Source organism: Mastomys coucha, unplaced genomic scaffold, assembly GCF_008632895.1.
Source record: "Mastomys coucha isolate ucsf_1 unplaced genomic scaffold, UCSF_Mcou_1 pScaffold22, whole genome shotgun sequence".
Lineage (NCBI taxonomy): Eukaryota > Metazoa > Chordata > Mammalia > Rodentia > Muridae > Mastomys > Mastomys coucha.
Genome location: NW_022196905.1, coordinates 72,021,650 through 72,037,570, shown reverse-complemented (window position 1 = coordinate 72,037,570; position 15,921 = coordinate 72,021,650). Strand labels below are relative to the sequence as shown.

At 34.7% G+C, this 15,921-nt stretch overlaps 1 long non-coding RNA gene across 1 annotated transcript in view; it reads right to left on the bottom strand.

The window, feature by feature from the left end:
- Positions 1–15,921, bottom strand: part of LOC116070652 — a 31,787-nt gene that overhangs the window by 7,523 nt on the left and 8,343 nt on the right. Inside the window, exon 2 of the long non-coding RNA XR_004110492.1 lies at positions 14,223–14,287. This is a non-coding gene — a long non-coding RNA (uncharacterized LOC116070652). The remainder of the gene's footprint in view (positions 1–14,222; positions 14,288–15,921) is intronic.

The window sequence follows — 15,921 nt, the reverse complement described above, 5'->3', positions numbered from 1 at the left end:
TCTTCTTCTTCTTCTCCCTCCCTCTTCCTTACTCTCTATTTCTTTCTCAAATTGTTTACTCTATATCCAGCTCTTTGGTAATGTAAAGCACTGTCACTTGAATTGCCAAAACATGCTTCTTTTGGACTGACACTATTACTGAGGCTATGGAGAGCTCACAAAAAGGGACCTATCATGACTGCCCTCTTTAAGATTTAACAAGCATCTGAAAAAGTCAGATGTAGATATTTGCACCCAGCCAATGGACAGAAGCTGCTGACCCCTGTGGTTGAATTAGGGAAAGGCTGGAAGAAAATGAGGAGGGTGACCCTGTAGGAGGACTCAATTAACCTGGGGCCCCAAGATCTCTCAGAAACTAGATCACCAATCAGGAGGCATACACCAGCTGATATGAGGCCCCCAACACACTTACAGTAGAGGACTGCCAGGTCTGGGTTCAGTCAGAGAAGATGCATCTAACTCTCAAGAGACTGGAAGCCCCAGGAAGTTTAGAGGTTTTTGGGGTTGGAGGGGGGACATCCTTATGGAAACAAGGGGGATGGGGAGGAGGTATGGGATGTGGAACCATCAGAGGTTGAACAAGGAAGGGAAAAAAAACTGGAGTGTAAAAAAAAAAGTAAAAATAAATAAATTAAAAAACATAAAATCTTTATCAGCCCGGGTTCAGTTCCATGGTTGGCTGTGAGTATCTACGTCTGTCTTAGTCAGGTGCTGGCAGAGCCTCTCAGAGGACAGCCATACCAGGCTGCCTGCAACCACCTCTTGGCAGCAGCAACAGTGTAGAGGTTTGGTGTTTGTGGATGAAATGGATCCCATGATGGGGCAGTCTCTGAATGGCCTTTCCTTCAGCTACAGAGACACACACTTATCAACTGTCCTCTCATTTCATAGATTCTTTTTCTTCATTGTAAAACTATATGTAAAATATGTAAACTACATGTAAACTATATATAAACTCCATGAAACTTCGTGTATTTTTTATAATTAAAAGTGATTAAACTTTTAGTTCTTCAAGTACTCTTTACAACACTTAAAATACGGCAAAATAAATCAAATTAATCAAAATAATATAACAGCTTAAGATTTTTAAAAAGCAAATACATACATTTACACCATGGCTCTTTCTCATATATCTCAAAATTTTCAGTAACTTAGAATTTTATTACAAAGGTGTTAATTTCGAGTTGTATGGCTTGACTTGGTATAATTATACTACAATAAGGGTATTTAGTGATCTGCCAATTCATGAGGAGTTCCCCAAGGTCAGTTGAAAATCCCTGTGTAAATTTCACGCAGGCAATCTTACAAACAGTATAAAGCATTAAGACACTTGTTCTTTCTTAATCTTTCAGTTTTCATGCAAAGTAGCCAGTGCCCTCTCACTGTCACGCAGAGTGTCTTAAATTTCAAAATGTTTGGTTTTCTCAAAAACATCTTCTGTTCATGACATTGTTACTTCTTTCCTTTTATTATTTATGAAAGAAATATTGACCTACTATAATTTTCGGATCATACTCTCACCAGCAACACAGACTGAAGTAAAACAGCTAATAAAGTCAGACGCACTAATAATTTAGTGATGATGAGAATATTTGCTTTGGCTGGCCAGAGAAAGTAGTTGTCACACAAAAGAGAAGAGAACAAACCACTACCTAGTTTCATATTCTTTATCTATAACATAGTATAGTCAATTCATGGCTAACAAAATCTTTTCTGAAATTCTCATTACTGGCCTATGGAAAAATAACTGTCGAATATATCCAGACTGAATCTAGAGTTTGCTTTTAACCCTGGAGGTAAAACATTTTTTGTTATTTATTTATTTTTTATTTATTTTTATTTTATTTTATTTTTTTACACTCAGATTTTACTCCCCACACCCCGTCCACCCTCCAACTGTTCCACATCCCATACCTCCTCCCTAGCCCCATCTCCACAAGGATATCCCCACCCAACCAGACCTCTGAACTCCCTAGTTCCTTGAGGGATCAGTGCATCTTCTCTTACTGAACCCAGACCCAGCAGTCCTCTGCTATGTATGTATTGGGGGCAACCTATCAGCTGGTGTATGCTGCTCGGTTAGTGGTCCAGTGTTTGAGAAATCTCGCGGGGTAGGGCTAATTGAGACTGCTGGTCCTCCTACAGGGTCACCCTCCTCTTCAGCTTCTTTCAGCCTTTCACTAATTCAACCACAGGGGTCAGGAGCTTCTGTCCATTGGTTGGGTATAAATATCTGTATCTCACTCTTTCAGCTGCTTGTTGGATCTTAAGGTGTGAGGTCATGCTAGGTCCCTTTTTGTGAGTGCTCCATAGCCTCAGTAATAGTGTCAGGCCTTGGGACCTCCCCTTCAGCTGGATCCCACTTTGAGCCTGTTGCTGTACCTTCTTTTCCTTAGGCTCCTCTCCATTTCCATCCCTGCAGTTCCTTCAGACAGGAACAATTATGGGTCAGAGTTTTGACTGTGGAATGTCAACTCCTTTCCTCACTTGATACCCTGTCTTCCTACTGGTGGTGGGCTCTATAAGTTCCCTCTCCCCAATGCAGGGCATTCTACCTAAGGTCTCTCCTTTTGAGTCCCAAGAGTCTCACCTCACAGGTCTCTGGTGTATTCTGGAGGGTCCCACCAATCTCCTACCTCCTGAGGTTGCCTGTTTCCTTTCTTTCTGCTGGCCCTCAGGGCTTCTGTCCTCATCCCCCCACCCCCCATCCACTTTCCCTCCCAGGTCCCTCCCTCCCTCCCCCCCTAGAGGGCAGTGGTCTGTTCAGGCAACCTAGGACCAGTCAAGTAATAGGTCTGAACCCCAGTGATCCAGTTGGCAATATCTTTGCCTGCAAGGGACGGAAGGTGTTCAACCAGAACTCCTGAGTTAAGATTATTTGACTATCCTGGGCTTTTTGTTTGTTTGTTTGTTTGTTTGTTTTATCATATAAGATGAAAAATGTTCTTCTAAGATCTGTAAAGAATTGTGTCAGAATTTTGATGGAAATCGCATTGAATCTGAAGGCTGTTTTTAGTAAGATGCAGTTTGTACTACGTTGATCCTACTGATCCGTGAGCATGGGAGATCTTCCCATCCTCTGATAACTTTTAAAAATCTCTTTCTTCGGAGTTCTGAAGTTCTTGTCATGCAGGTCTTTCACTTGCTTGTTTAGAGTTACACCAAGATATTTTATATATTTGTTTCTATTGTGAAGCCTGTTGTTTTCCTGTGTTATTTCTCAGCCCATTTATTTTTTGTATTAAGGAAGACAACTGATTTTTTGCAGTTAATTTGGTATCCAGCCATTTACATTACTTTATTAAAGTAAAGTTTATCCTTTTTTATAGGTTGTACATTTGATGTCCTATCAAATACCCCACTGATCTGAAAGCACGTAGCTTTTTAAAAATTGTACTTGAGATTTTTAAATTTAGATTTGTAATTAATTTTAGCTACTTATGACACTGTTAGTTTTTTAAACTTCTTCTTTCATTAAGTTAACTGTGTCCATAATTATTATCAATAGTTCATATGTTGAAACTGTTCAGGACAATGGGAAATTTATTATTTTACTTCCTGTTTTTAAATCAAGTTCATTTTCACTAAATCATTTTCAACATTATAAAATAGTTCAGAAAGCAACTTCAAGAACTTTTATTTTGGCTTATCATTTCAGAAACTTCAGTTCACATTCACCAGGCTCCATGGCTCTGTGGGAGTCAGACAGGAACCGGAAACATCCTGTAACTTCTTGGAAGCCAGCAAGCCAAAGTAGACAAGAAATGGCCAAGGATGAGAAATGCCTTAGAAACTACACACTTAGACTATTATCTAATGAAGACAAAAGGAAAAAACATCTCTCGAAACCACTTAGAAGTAATATATGAAACTGAAAACCTTCCAAAATTTGTTCTCTATTCATGTAAGGACTTTAATATTTGTTTTAATTTTGTCACACTATAATTTCAGTTACTCATTTTTCAATATAACCGAATTAGAATTTAAATGAGTTCTATCAAATCCAAAAATATATATTTGTAGTGGCTGAAGTGATTGTGAGTGTGCATAGTATAATAAATATAAGTATATAAGCATTTTTAAAAAATCAAATTAAAGTTATTTATGAGAGAAAAAAGCATGAAAATAGAAAAATAAGTACATTTTACCCTTTACAGTATAAATTGTTTTAATATACTTTCTGTTATCAGTTATTTGAAGGTATATTACTTCACAATAAAATGTACACATTTTAAATGTATTTCTTATTTGCCAGTAGAAAATTTAACATATGAATTTTCTAGAAAAGCTTAATTTTTAAGCATTTAGCTTTTACATGCAGGAAAGGGAAGTGGAAAATGATGTAATTATAGTATAAAATCTACATTTGTATAATCTCATTTTTTACAAAAATTAGAATTATACAATCAAGATAGAAGTTATTATGATTAAAAAGGCTCTTTTTATTTTATGGCCCTGGATGTTTTATTAAATTTGCTCTCTTTTAGCTCTCAAAAAAGACTATTGGAATGAAACACAGTAATATTATTTATTAATAAATGAACATTGATTATGTTAATTAGGCTCTAACAACTTTACCAATATAGCATTGCCATCCTGCTCTTCATTTATATATATATAACTAATTACACTCTTATTGTCACTGAAAATTTAGAGATAGCTCCCAACTTTCACTTTTTACAATTTGCTGTCTTATATAACCCCAGGTTCTAGTTTAAAAAACTTGAGATGATTTTTATTTGTTGGTCTATCAATTCAGAGAATCACATATTACCTAACATGTTTTTTTCTCTGACATAAAGAATTCAAGTATTTTCATCATAGTTTCTAGCTTTTAGTATGTTGTCTTGTAAATCATGTTACTCTCGCCACTCATATGAAAATGCTTCATTTTCTACTTTCTCAGGATGAAAAAACAAGTGTAGGACCCTTATCAGCTGTAAATGGACTATTCTGAACCCATCCCATCCAGGCAAGGCAGCTCCCTAGCTTGCCCCTAGGAATCTGGCCTTCCTGCAAATATCTAAAGCCAATTTCGAGTTCTACTTAGTTTCAAATTCTGTCAATAATTCATGGCTATTTCCAGTGGTCACTGTCCTTTGTTTGACCTTACACTGAAAAAATAAAAAAAAAAAAAAACCTATATTTTGTTTTGGATGAAATATCAACTGAAAAAAGGCATCCAGGTCTTTACAAAGTTGTTCATAATATTATCCAACATAATTTCACATCTTCATCATTACCTCACAGAGATAGGTTTAACTTAATAGGAATGAGTAGGTAGGTTAATTGTCTTTTGAAATCTGAGCTAGTAGTCAATAAAATATGGTACCTTGTTCTTCTTTTAATATAATTTTTCTTATTTTGATAGTGTGACAAGAGAATTGTTAAATAACTTGTTATTTACAAATTGTTATACAGAGTTTTCTAACATAATCCACAACTTGGCACCTTAAAGTAAAAAACAACCAAACAACAACCTACCAAACAAACAAACAATCCAACAGAAAACCCAAGGCCATGCTAAAGAAGAATGGTATATTTTCAATATTGACTGCTAATCTACTTTCTTTGTATTGTCTTGGAGTTTGCACTAAATACCTTGTACTCACTGGGGTTTTTGATTATCTACTCAGTAAGTATGAAACAGATTCTTAGGGAGTTAAGAGTGGGCAGTGAAATGTTGGCCACATGTTAGCTTTCAGTAGCAGCCTTCAAAGCCTGGGGATTCAACCTCCACAGTTCCTTTCTTTCTGGGCTAATCTCCTCCTCTAATGGATATGGCTGTATCTTTGACGATACTTTCTTAGCCATGTTTAGTCATCAATATGTAGGGACTCTAATTTTTCATAATTTAATTAATCTTGACCCACATGTCTATTTAAAAGGAAACAAATCATTTATTTTTTTTTTAGTTTCTTTTTTTGTGTGTAGCTTCTATGTATTTTATTATTTTCTTTATTTACATGTCATATGCTATCTCCTTTCCCAGGTTCCCCTCCAAAAAAAAAAAAAAGAAAGAATAAATAAATAAAAGAAAAAACAAACAAACAAACAAAAAAACCCTGTTCCCTCCCCACTTGCCCTGCTCACCAACCAACCCTCTCCTGCTTCCTGGCTCTGGCATTCTCCTATACTGGGGCATAGAACCTTCACAGGACCAAGGGCCTCTCCTCCCATTGATGACCGACTAGGCCATCCTCTGCTATATATGTAGCTGGGGCCATGAGTCCCATCATGTACTCTTTGGTTGGTGGTTTAGTCCCTGGGAGCTCTGAGGGTACTAGTTAGTTAGTTCATATTGTTGCTCTTCCTAAGGGGCTGCAAAACCCTTCAGCTTCTTGGGTCCTTTCTCTATTACAAGAAGGCAAGAAGGGTGTAAGTTGCATCAACTAACTTGATCTCACACATTTCAGATCCTAAGTCCTAGCACCAAAAGGTGTTATTTTTATAGTAGTGGGGAGGTGACACTCTGAAGATGCAATTAAAGGGCCTCGAAAAGCAGATAGTCTCTTGTACAAATGAAGCACGTTTCTGCTGACATAAGAAATAATTTGGTGGGCTGGAGAGATGGCTCAGTGATTAATAGCATTGACTGATCTTCCAGAGGTCCTGAGTTCAATTCCCAGCAACTATATGGTGGCTCACAACCATATATAATGGGATCTGATGGCCTCTTCTGGTGTGTGTCTAAAGACAGCTACAGTGCACTCATATAAATAAAAACAAATGAATCTATTTTTTTAAAAAAAGAAGTAATTTGTTTAAAGAGTGACATCATTTAATGTAGAGCAGAGCAGTTAATATCAAAATGAAACAGAAGATCTGAATTTTTGGAATGATGTAACCTCAATCCACTGAAATTGTCAAGCAAGTGAAGCCCAGGCAGGCAATAAAGATACCACTCACCCCGAAAAGCTTCTGAATGTAATCATGTTCTTCTGATTAAGCTATTTAAATTAGTGCTATTATAGTAGATTATATAATATTGAGAATATATATGAAGCACTCTGTTGTTTTAAATCATTAATCTTAGGTAACATATACATATATGTTATAGTGGTTTTAGGAACACTTACATGACCTTTATATTATGTTTTAATTAAATAGCACTCAAATATAAAATACACTTTAACTCTATGGATATTACTTGCATACTAAATTAATCGTTATTAAATTATTTCACATACTCTAAAGTCTACAATGTAATCCCACTAAACTTATTACCTTATGAGGAAAGTTTCCTATGCACAAGGTTTTACTAGTTTCGGCCAATGACTCATTGATTGCAAAGTTTGAAGCCCTTGGGAAGGCCTTCCATTGTAGAGGAGTCCCATGACAGAGTAAAGAGATTAACTTTTCAAATCCAAGAAGAAAAAAGAGGATGCAGAAGTGTCTAGGGTTCCCTAATCTCCTTCAAGGACATGGCTACAAAATTCAGAATTTTTCTAAAGAATCTACAAACTTCTAATAAATAATCCTGCTCTGTGAGTCAATACATTAACCCAGGTTTTAAATGACAGCTATTCGTTTGTTAAATCTTATCTATGAATATATATATATATAATTCATTTTCTCTTACAAACTTCATATAATGCTGTCAAAAATTTTGTATAAGTAACACTTCAAAAAATTATGATGCTTTTCAAGTCTATACCTAAAAGTTATTTCAATATAATTTGGAAAAATTGTAGAAATCTTTTAAAATAATTAATTAACTTACTTTCCTAATAGTTGAGGCTTTGGGCTAATTATTGGTGCTACATCCTATTACTTTTTAGGAACTACTAATACATTTGCATTACTCACAATAACAGAAAATTATTCAGCAAAAAAGTTTCTTGTATTCTTGTGAGCAGAAGCTGTTGTATTACACAACACGAGTTGCTCCAACACTATTCATTTTCAAAGAACCAAGCATAAATTATTCTGTCTACATCAAAACCAGAATGTGAGGACCATAACTATCAGTTTTATTATTGTATCAACAAAAAACTCTGGAAGACTTGTGAGGTAAAAGTCCTTATAACAATAATATCTCTCTTTATGTATGCTTCCTAATTCCTTTCCTATCTCAATATAAGCATATGTACAATATATACACAATGTATGCATGTTATATGCACATACATGTGTATTAGACAGAGAAAGAGAATGTATTCATACACACAAGTAAGTAATAGATTGTTTTGCTCTGCATAAGCTACTACTCAAGATACCAGGGTAGGCTCAGTAAATGAATATTTTGTACTTACCAAAATAAATTTTATTTAAAAATGCACAGAACTCTCATAAATTGATAGATATTCCGTTTGATAGCATTGAAATAATTATAACATGAACAAAAGAATGTGATATTTATGAGTAATTTTATATTTCTCTTCACTCATTTTAGTTTTGTTTGATTACTGCTTGTTAAGTATCTACTTTGTTTCTTTCTTTCACTTTTTTTTTTTTTTTTTACAAATCCAAATGTTCTCATCCTGATGTAATTGGATTTGTGTTTTGAAAGCCTAAGCATTCTAGAAGGTAAACAGAAGGCATCGGTGCACTCTCTTTCTCACTGTGCTTGTGCGGTGTCTTAAAGATCAATTGCCCCAGGTAGTAGTATCCACCAATATTTTTGCCTTTATCAGTACTTAAGATCTTTAGCAAAAACCATGCAGACTTCCAAGGTTTATATAGAGATTAATAAATATAACGAAATAATGCATCAAAGGTCTATGTTCTTTTTTCCTTATTGAAAATTTATTCTAATATGTTCACTAGTTCACAGATCATTTATGTTAAACATGATAGTTACTGCCTGAATGTCTGAAGTCATTAATATATAACTATATTCACATAAAATAAAAAATGTTATACTAACTAAAGAGTTTTTCAGAATCTCAATAAAAATGAGTTACACAAACTAAAAGGTTGTTCAGAATTTCAGCAGCCTTTCAGATTTAAAAATACACATTCTGTTTTATCCACACACACTTCATGCTGTTCTCCCCTTCACCACTGATTCCCTGGGTTTGTTCTCATTTTCAAAGTCTCCTTTTGTGTGCATCTCCCTCTTTTCACTTCAGTTCACTTCTGTTATCTCCATGTATATCTCTGAATTCATTTTTGATGATAGCTTTTATTTTTCCATATTTATATATTTTAAAACCGTGAAGGAACACAATCGAAAAAACCATTGCATGTCTATGGGTTTGCATTTTTTTCATTTATCTTCAGCAGTAATTTTATTTTAAAAATATAAGTAAAACAAACAACAAAACCCGAATGATTCTTCTGAAGTCTCTGAAGCACTTGGCTATTTCCTTCAAGTTTCACTGACATCTGGCAGACAAGAATGCTGGGGTAATTTCACAGAAAGGCTGCCAGAGATAACACCACAAAAAAAGTACAGAGTACACACTCTTGTTGGCTACGAAAAGCATAAAGCCAAATGACATCCATAAATGCGTGGAAAAGGCAAGTGAGGACATTACTGCCAATGGTGGTGTTGTCAGGTGCTTGATGAAATGGACTAGAGCTGTCAAGAGGAGAAACCGCACTCCCGGGCAGGACACTACTCTACTCATACATGCATAATAGCTTCAATTTTATATAACAGCCACTGCTCTGGCTGTGCAATTTCAACATTATAAGAAACTCAAGGGGCCATATCTCCGCAGTCTGTCTGAAAAAAGGAAAAGGACAGTAAAGATACGTACTTCACATTTTGTGGTTTAAATACGGTTGGTATGTTTTTCATAGGTTCATAAATTGGAGTGATATTTCCACTTCAAGGGATTAAGAGAGTGGAAGCTTAAAACAAATATAGCATTTGTGTATGTGTGAACAATGCGGAGAGCTATATAATAGTAGGTTTTTTTTTTTTTTTTTGAAGGTTGTATTGTGGATGAAGGTGGAAGATTCATGAAGCTTATAAAACTTGCAATGCTCACCGGACTTTTTCTTGAAAAAGAAAAAAGTATTTTTAAGTATTAAAATAATTTCTGGATACGGTGATTTAAAGGAGAAATTTTGCCCATAGACCAGCATATTTGAACATTTGTTCCCCACTTGATGATACTGTTTGGAGGCATTAAGGAGTGTTAGAATGTCTAACCTTGCTGAGAAAAACACATAGCCGTGGTTGGGCTTTTAAGGAACATTCTCCACCCCATTTTCAGTTTGCTCTCCACTTCCTTTGTGGAGTTGAAATGTTCCTGCTTAGCTTGGTGCCCTGGATACCTGCTTCCACACCTAAATTGTCATTGAGCTGCCCTGCTGCAACCATAAGGCAAAGTATACTTCTGCTTCAAGCCACTTTGGGTAATTATGTGTTATCACAGCCCTAGAAAAGTAAGTGGTAAACTTGGAATGGGGAGGATTCTTGGATGGAGTCTTTGCCTGGGATTTGGATAGGGTTCTCCACATAGACAGCTTGCATCAGTGATCAGCGAGGGTTACGTTCTTCAGGGATAAAGCTTCCAAGAGTCACTCACACTTCGAAAAAGTATTCCCATTAAATTCATTGATTCGCAAAGTGAACTTGGATGGAATCCTTTCATAGGACTGTCTTGTTCATTCTACCTGGCCTGAATACAAACAGTCCCTGGGGGAAAATTGTACAACTGGAGAACAGCATTATAAGAGTTTCAGAGGAAAGGGCCCCATGATTAAACATTGGGAACATTATCTTATCCTTGAACAGCAGCAGATATTTCTTTGGAACTTGCTGGCCAGGAAAGGAGGTAGGCTAACTTCAGATCTTCAACTTCTCCTCTTCTGTTCCAAATTCAATTTCTAGTCTTCCTGCTAGCTCTGCAACATACCATCTTCCAAGGCCTCCCCTCCCTTTATGCCCTTATCTCTACTACATCCCAGAGATTTTTCCCTTCAGCATCCTCTCCCAACACTTATTCCTTATTCCAGGCCCAAACCCCATCAGGCATTACCTTTGTTGAAGAGGCTGCCATTCTCCCTGTATGTATTGTTGACATATTAATAAAAAAAAAAAAAAATCAGGTTTCTATGAGTATTGCCTCTATCTGGGTCCTCAATTCAAATCTGCTGAACAGTGTCTCTGTTTTTATGGTAACACTCCAGTGTTTTAATTTAATTAATTAATTAATTTTTGCTAGCCCTGTAGTAGAACTTGAAATCAGGAGTGGTGGTATGTCAAGGAGCTCTTATATTTTTCAGGATTGTTTTAGATACCTTGGAATTCTTTTTACATATGAAGTTGATAATTATGCTTTAAATGTCTGTAAAGAATTGTGTTGGAATTTTGATAAGGATTGAACTTAATCTGCTGATTGCCTTTGGTAGGTTGGCCATTTTAATATGTTAATCCTACAGGTACATGAGAATGGAAGATCATTCCAACTTCTGAAATTTTCTTTCATTTTATCTTTAATAGCTAAAAGTTCTTGCATATAAGTCTTTCATTTCTTTGGTTAGTGTCACTCCAAGATGTTTATATTGTTTGAGGCTATTGTAAAATGTGTTGTTTCCCTGACTTTCTTCTCCCTTTGTTTGACATTTGTATACAGGCTATTGACGTTTCAATGCTTTCCTTGTTAGTCTGTATCCAGTCAGTTTGCTGAAAGTGTCTATCAGCTGTAGGATATCCTTGCTGGAAAATTCAAGGTCATGTTTTATACTATTATATCATTTGCAAATAACAATAGTGTGAATACTTCTTTTCCAATCTGAATCTGCTTTATCTCCTTCTCTTGTCTTATTGCTCTAGCTAAAACTTCAAGTTTATTGAATAAGTACAGAAAGACTGGGCAGTCTTGTCCATGATTTTATTGGGATTGGTTTAAGTTTCTCTCTATTTTAATATGATGTTAGCTATAGGCTTGCTGTAGAATGCTTTTTATAATGTTTAGGTGTCTTCCTCCTATTCCTAATCTCTCCAGAATTTTTATCATGAAGAGGTGTTGTGGTTTTGTTAAACATCTTTTCTGCCTCTAATGAGATAAACATGTTTTTCCTTTCATTTTGTTTGTAGTTTGGATTACATATTACTGATTTTCATATATTGAACTATCCTTGAACTTCTGAGATGAACTCTACTTGATCATGGTGTATAATCGTTATGAGGTATTCTTGATGCAGATTGCAAGTATTTTATTGAATATTTTTATTTCTGTGTTTAAAAGGGGAATCGTCAATAATTTTCCTTTTTTAAGGTCTTATGTGATTTGGGTATCAGGGTAAGTGTCTCATAAATTGAGTTGAACAATGTTTCCTCTGTTTTTATGTTGTGGAATAATTTGATAATTATTGGTTTATCTGCTCTTTGAAAGTCTGGTAGAATTCTGTGGTAAAACCATGTGATCCTGGATCAAGGAGTCATTGCAATGATCATTTTTAAACAAAGAAGTGTGGACAAAAGTTATGCTGTAGGACACATGGTAAATACTACAACATCCACAATGAGCCTTTTATTTTTCTCTGTTTCAGGGAGGTTGAAAGGGTGGAGGGCATGCAGAGAAGAAAGGGGTTAAGAGAGGTTGGTGTGCATGTTGTGAAATTCACAAAAAACAGTAAAAGTTAAAAAGTAAATAAATACTGTCAAAAGCAACAACATCGACAAAACAAAACAAAACAACAACAACAACAACAACAAAACCAAACCTGAGTGCTCTCATGTTTTATTTATAGATGCTAAGGAAATTTCATCTTAGTGGATTTTTTCTTTGATGAGTATATAGTAACTTACCTGGTCAAATTTGTTTGTTTTAGGGTTTTTAATGTATTAAAATAGTTCCTTTGGTTGAAATTTTGTTTCCAACCCTTTACCCTGAAGTAACGTCTATCCTTGAACTTGAGATATGTTTCATATATACAACAGAAGGATGAATCTCATTTACAAATCTATTCAGTTAGTTCCTGAATTGTTACTGGGGAATTAAGTCCATTGATATTGAGATATATCAACGACCAATGATGGTTGACTCCTGTAATTTTTGTGGTAGTGATGGTATTGTTCTTCTGTTCATTTGTGTGTGTGTGTGTGTGTGTGTGTGTATGTGTGTGTATGTGTGCGCACATGTGTAAGCATGTGCTTTCTTGTAATTTTCTTGGTGTGTGATTATTTATTTTCTGTGTTTTTATGGGTGTAGTTAACCTCTGTTGGTTGCAGATTTTCATTTAGCACCTTTTATAGACCTTTATGTTTAGATAGATAGATTGTTTAAGATTTACCACAGACTATCTTACTTTCTCACTTTATGATGATTAAATTTTTGTTGGGTATATTAAGTCTGTGCTAGCCTTTGGTCACAGAATTGCCAGCATATCTGTCTAGTTTGTTCTGGCTTTTAACGTGTCCATCGAGAAAACACATGTGATTCTACAAGATTTGTCTCTATATGTTATTTGTTCTTTTTCCCATGCAGCTTGTAATGTCTGTTTTTGTTCTTTACGTTTAATGCTTTGATTATTATATGGTAGGGAAATTTCTTTTTCTTGTCCAACCTGTTTGGTGTCCTGTATGCTTCTTATATTTTTATAGACATCTCCCTTTTAGGCTAGGAAAATTTTCTTCTTTGATTTTGTTGAAAACATTTTCTGGACTTTTGAGCTGGATTTAACTCTTCCTATATATTCATTATTCTTACCTTCGGTCTTTTCATATTATCCCAAATTTCTTGAGTATTTAGTGTCAGAAATTTTCTAAAATTAACATTTTCTTTGACTGATGCCTTCATTTATTCTATTGCCTTCAATTCCAGAAATTCTTTATTCTATCCCTTTTATTTTGTTTATAAAACTTAACTCTGTAGTTCTTATTTGAAGTCTTTTTTAATTTTCAGAATTTCTTTAATATGTGAAGTGATTTTTCTCATTCTTTTTATTTTTCACTTTCAAATATTGAAAGCTTATATTCCATTTTTAAAAACTCTTTGTGTTTTCTTGCCTTTCTTTAAGGGACTTATTCTTTCCTCTTTGAGGACCTCCATCATTTCCGTATAGTTAATTTTTTTTTCTTATGCTTCAGTTATTTTTTGATATTAAGGAACTACTATTGTATGACAGCTGGGATCATTTGGATCCATATTGCTTTGGTTGTTGTTGATTGTACTGTACACTGGTGTCTTAGTATCAGAGTTCCAGAAGATTAATGGTCTAGGTGATTGTTTCTAGATTTGTCTTTGTTGGGAGGGTGTTTTGTTTATTGGTTTCTGTTTCCTTTTTGATTTTCAAAGAGTGTAATGGTTATATGTTACCTGTTTTTCTAGTCTCTTCAAGGGATATCTTCACAGATAAGGCTTCTGTACTGGAGACTGGGTAACTAGGAGAAGTTGAGGGAGGGAATAAAAAGAATAAGCATGGTTTTTTCAAACGTTTAAGACATATTAGTCCTAAAATGCTAGCAATAGTACATTATCTAAAGGATGAAGCAAAAATCAATAAAGAACAAGAATTATTTTTACAGTCAGTTTTCTCTATAATTCACAAAGTAGAATACAACTGGCTTTCCTTCAAACTTTCTTCCTAGTTGAGATCCTGGCTGCTTTTGTTATTTTCCTACTTATTATTCTCTGTCACTAGAGAGGGCAGGATTTTCTACACTAAAAATTGTCAGATTAAGTACAATTCTGTCAGTCCCCTCCTTTACATTTCCTTGAGGAAAATATGATTCAACCATGAGCGTTACATTCTTTGCTTTACATGTTCCCTGGGGAGTTGAGTGAAAATAAGATAAAATCAGTAACAAAGCTGTCAACCAAGTATGTTGCCATCTATGTTGCTTAAGCATATCAATAAGACCTTGAAAAGCACATTTTGTCAAGTGCATAAGGCACAACAGTGAAGGTGCTCCAGCAACTTACTATATTTTACTCTTCTAAAATATATTGCTTTTTAAAATAGCTATGATCTGAATTCCCAATGTTTTATATTACTGGTGACCTTTGAAAGTGACTTTCTTTCATAATGATAAATCCTATTCTAGTTCAATACTTTTCATAAAACTTTGATTACTGTCCTCTAATCTAACCTGGTTTGACTTTTACCTTTATATTTAGGTTAATTTTATACTATAATTTATCAGAAAGTATGCCCTAATTTTGAAATTCAATTTCTATATTATTCTTTCATCTTACCGAATAAATGATTTTGTTGCCTTTAGTGTCAAGGATGAGAATACAGCTTTATACAGGTGCTAACAACCTGAGGGATTTGACCCAGGTATTTTCAGATCTTAAGTTTGCTACAGAAGATAATTTCATGATGAAACTATAGAAAGTAGACTATTAAAAATTGTTTTAATACATGATTTAATTGCAGATATGAGACAGATTAAGCATATTGGGGAAAATATTCATGTCCAAAACAATATGTGTGGACTTCTGAAAAATAAATCATACTTTTTTATTGTCTTATAAGTATCATTTAATTATGTTAGGGAACTATTATATTTAAGGATGACTAAGTAATTTAAATTAAATCACATGGTGGTCTTTGATACGTATGTGATGGCATTATAACTTATAAGTTGAACTTGATATCACAGAAATGCTGGCATGTAGTCTTTCTCAGTTGGAAACACACTAAAAGTCTACTCTGTGAGATTTCCAGGATATATCTAAAAAAAAAAATTGGAAATCTACCAAAAGTCATAAACACTCAGGACTTCAGTATGGCTTATCGTTATTTTAACATTTTGTTCAGAATTTTTTTTATACTTTTTTAGGTCAGTGACCTTCACAGCATATGTGGGAAGTTGTGCTATAAGGTAGTTTCCAGATCAGGGGTTCCATCTCCCTCATTTCCCTAATATATTTTCCCTCTTTATACTCAGCCTTATTTAATTTCCTGAAATATGGTTCATATATTAATTATTTTACATTGAAGAACTTTGAGGAGCAGTGGATGCAGAAAGAACTCTCTGACATCACTGATTATACTGAAGTACATGCTAGT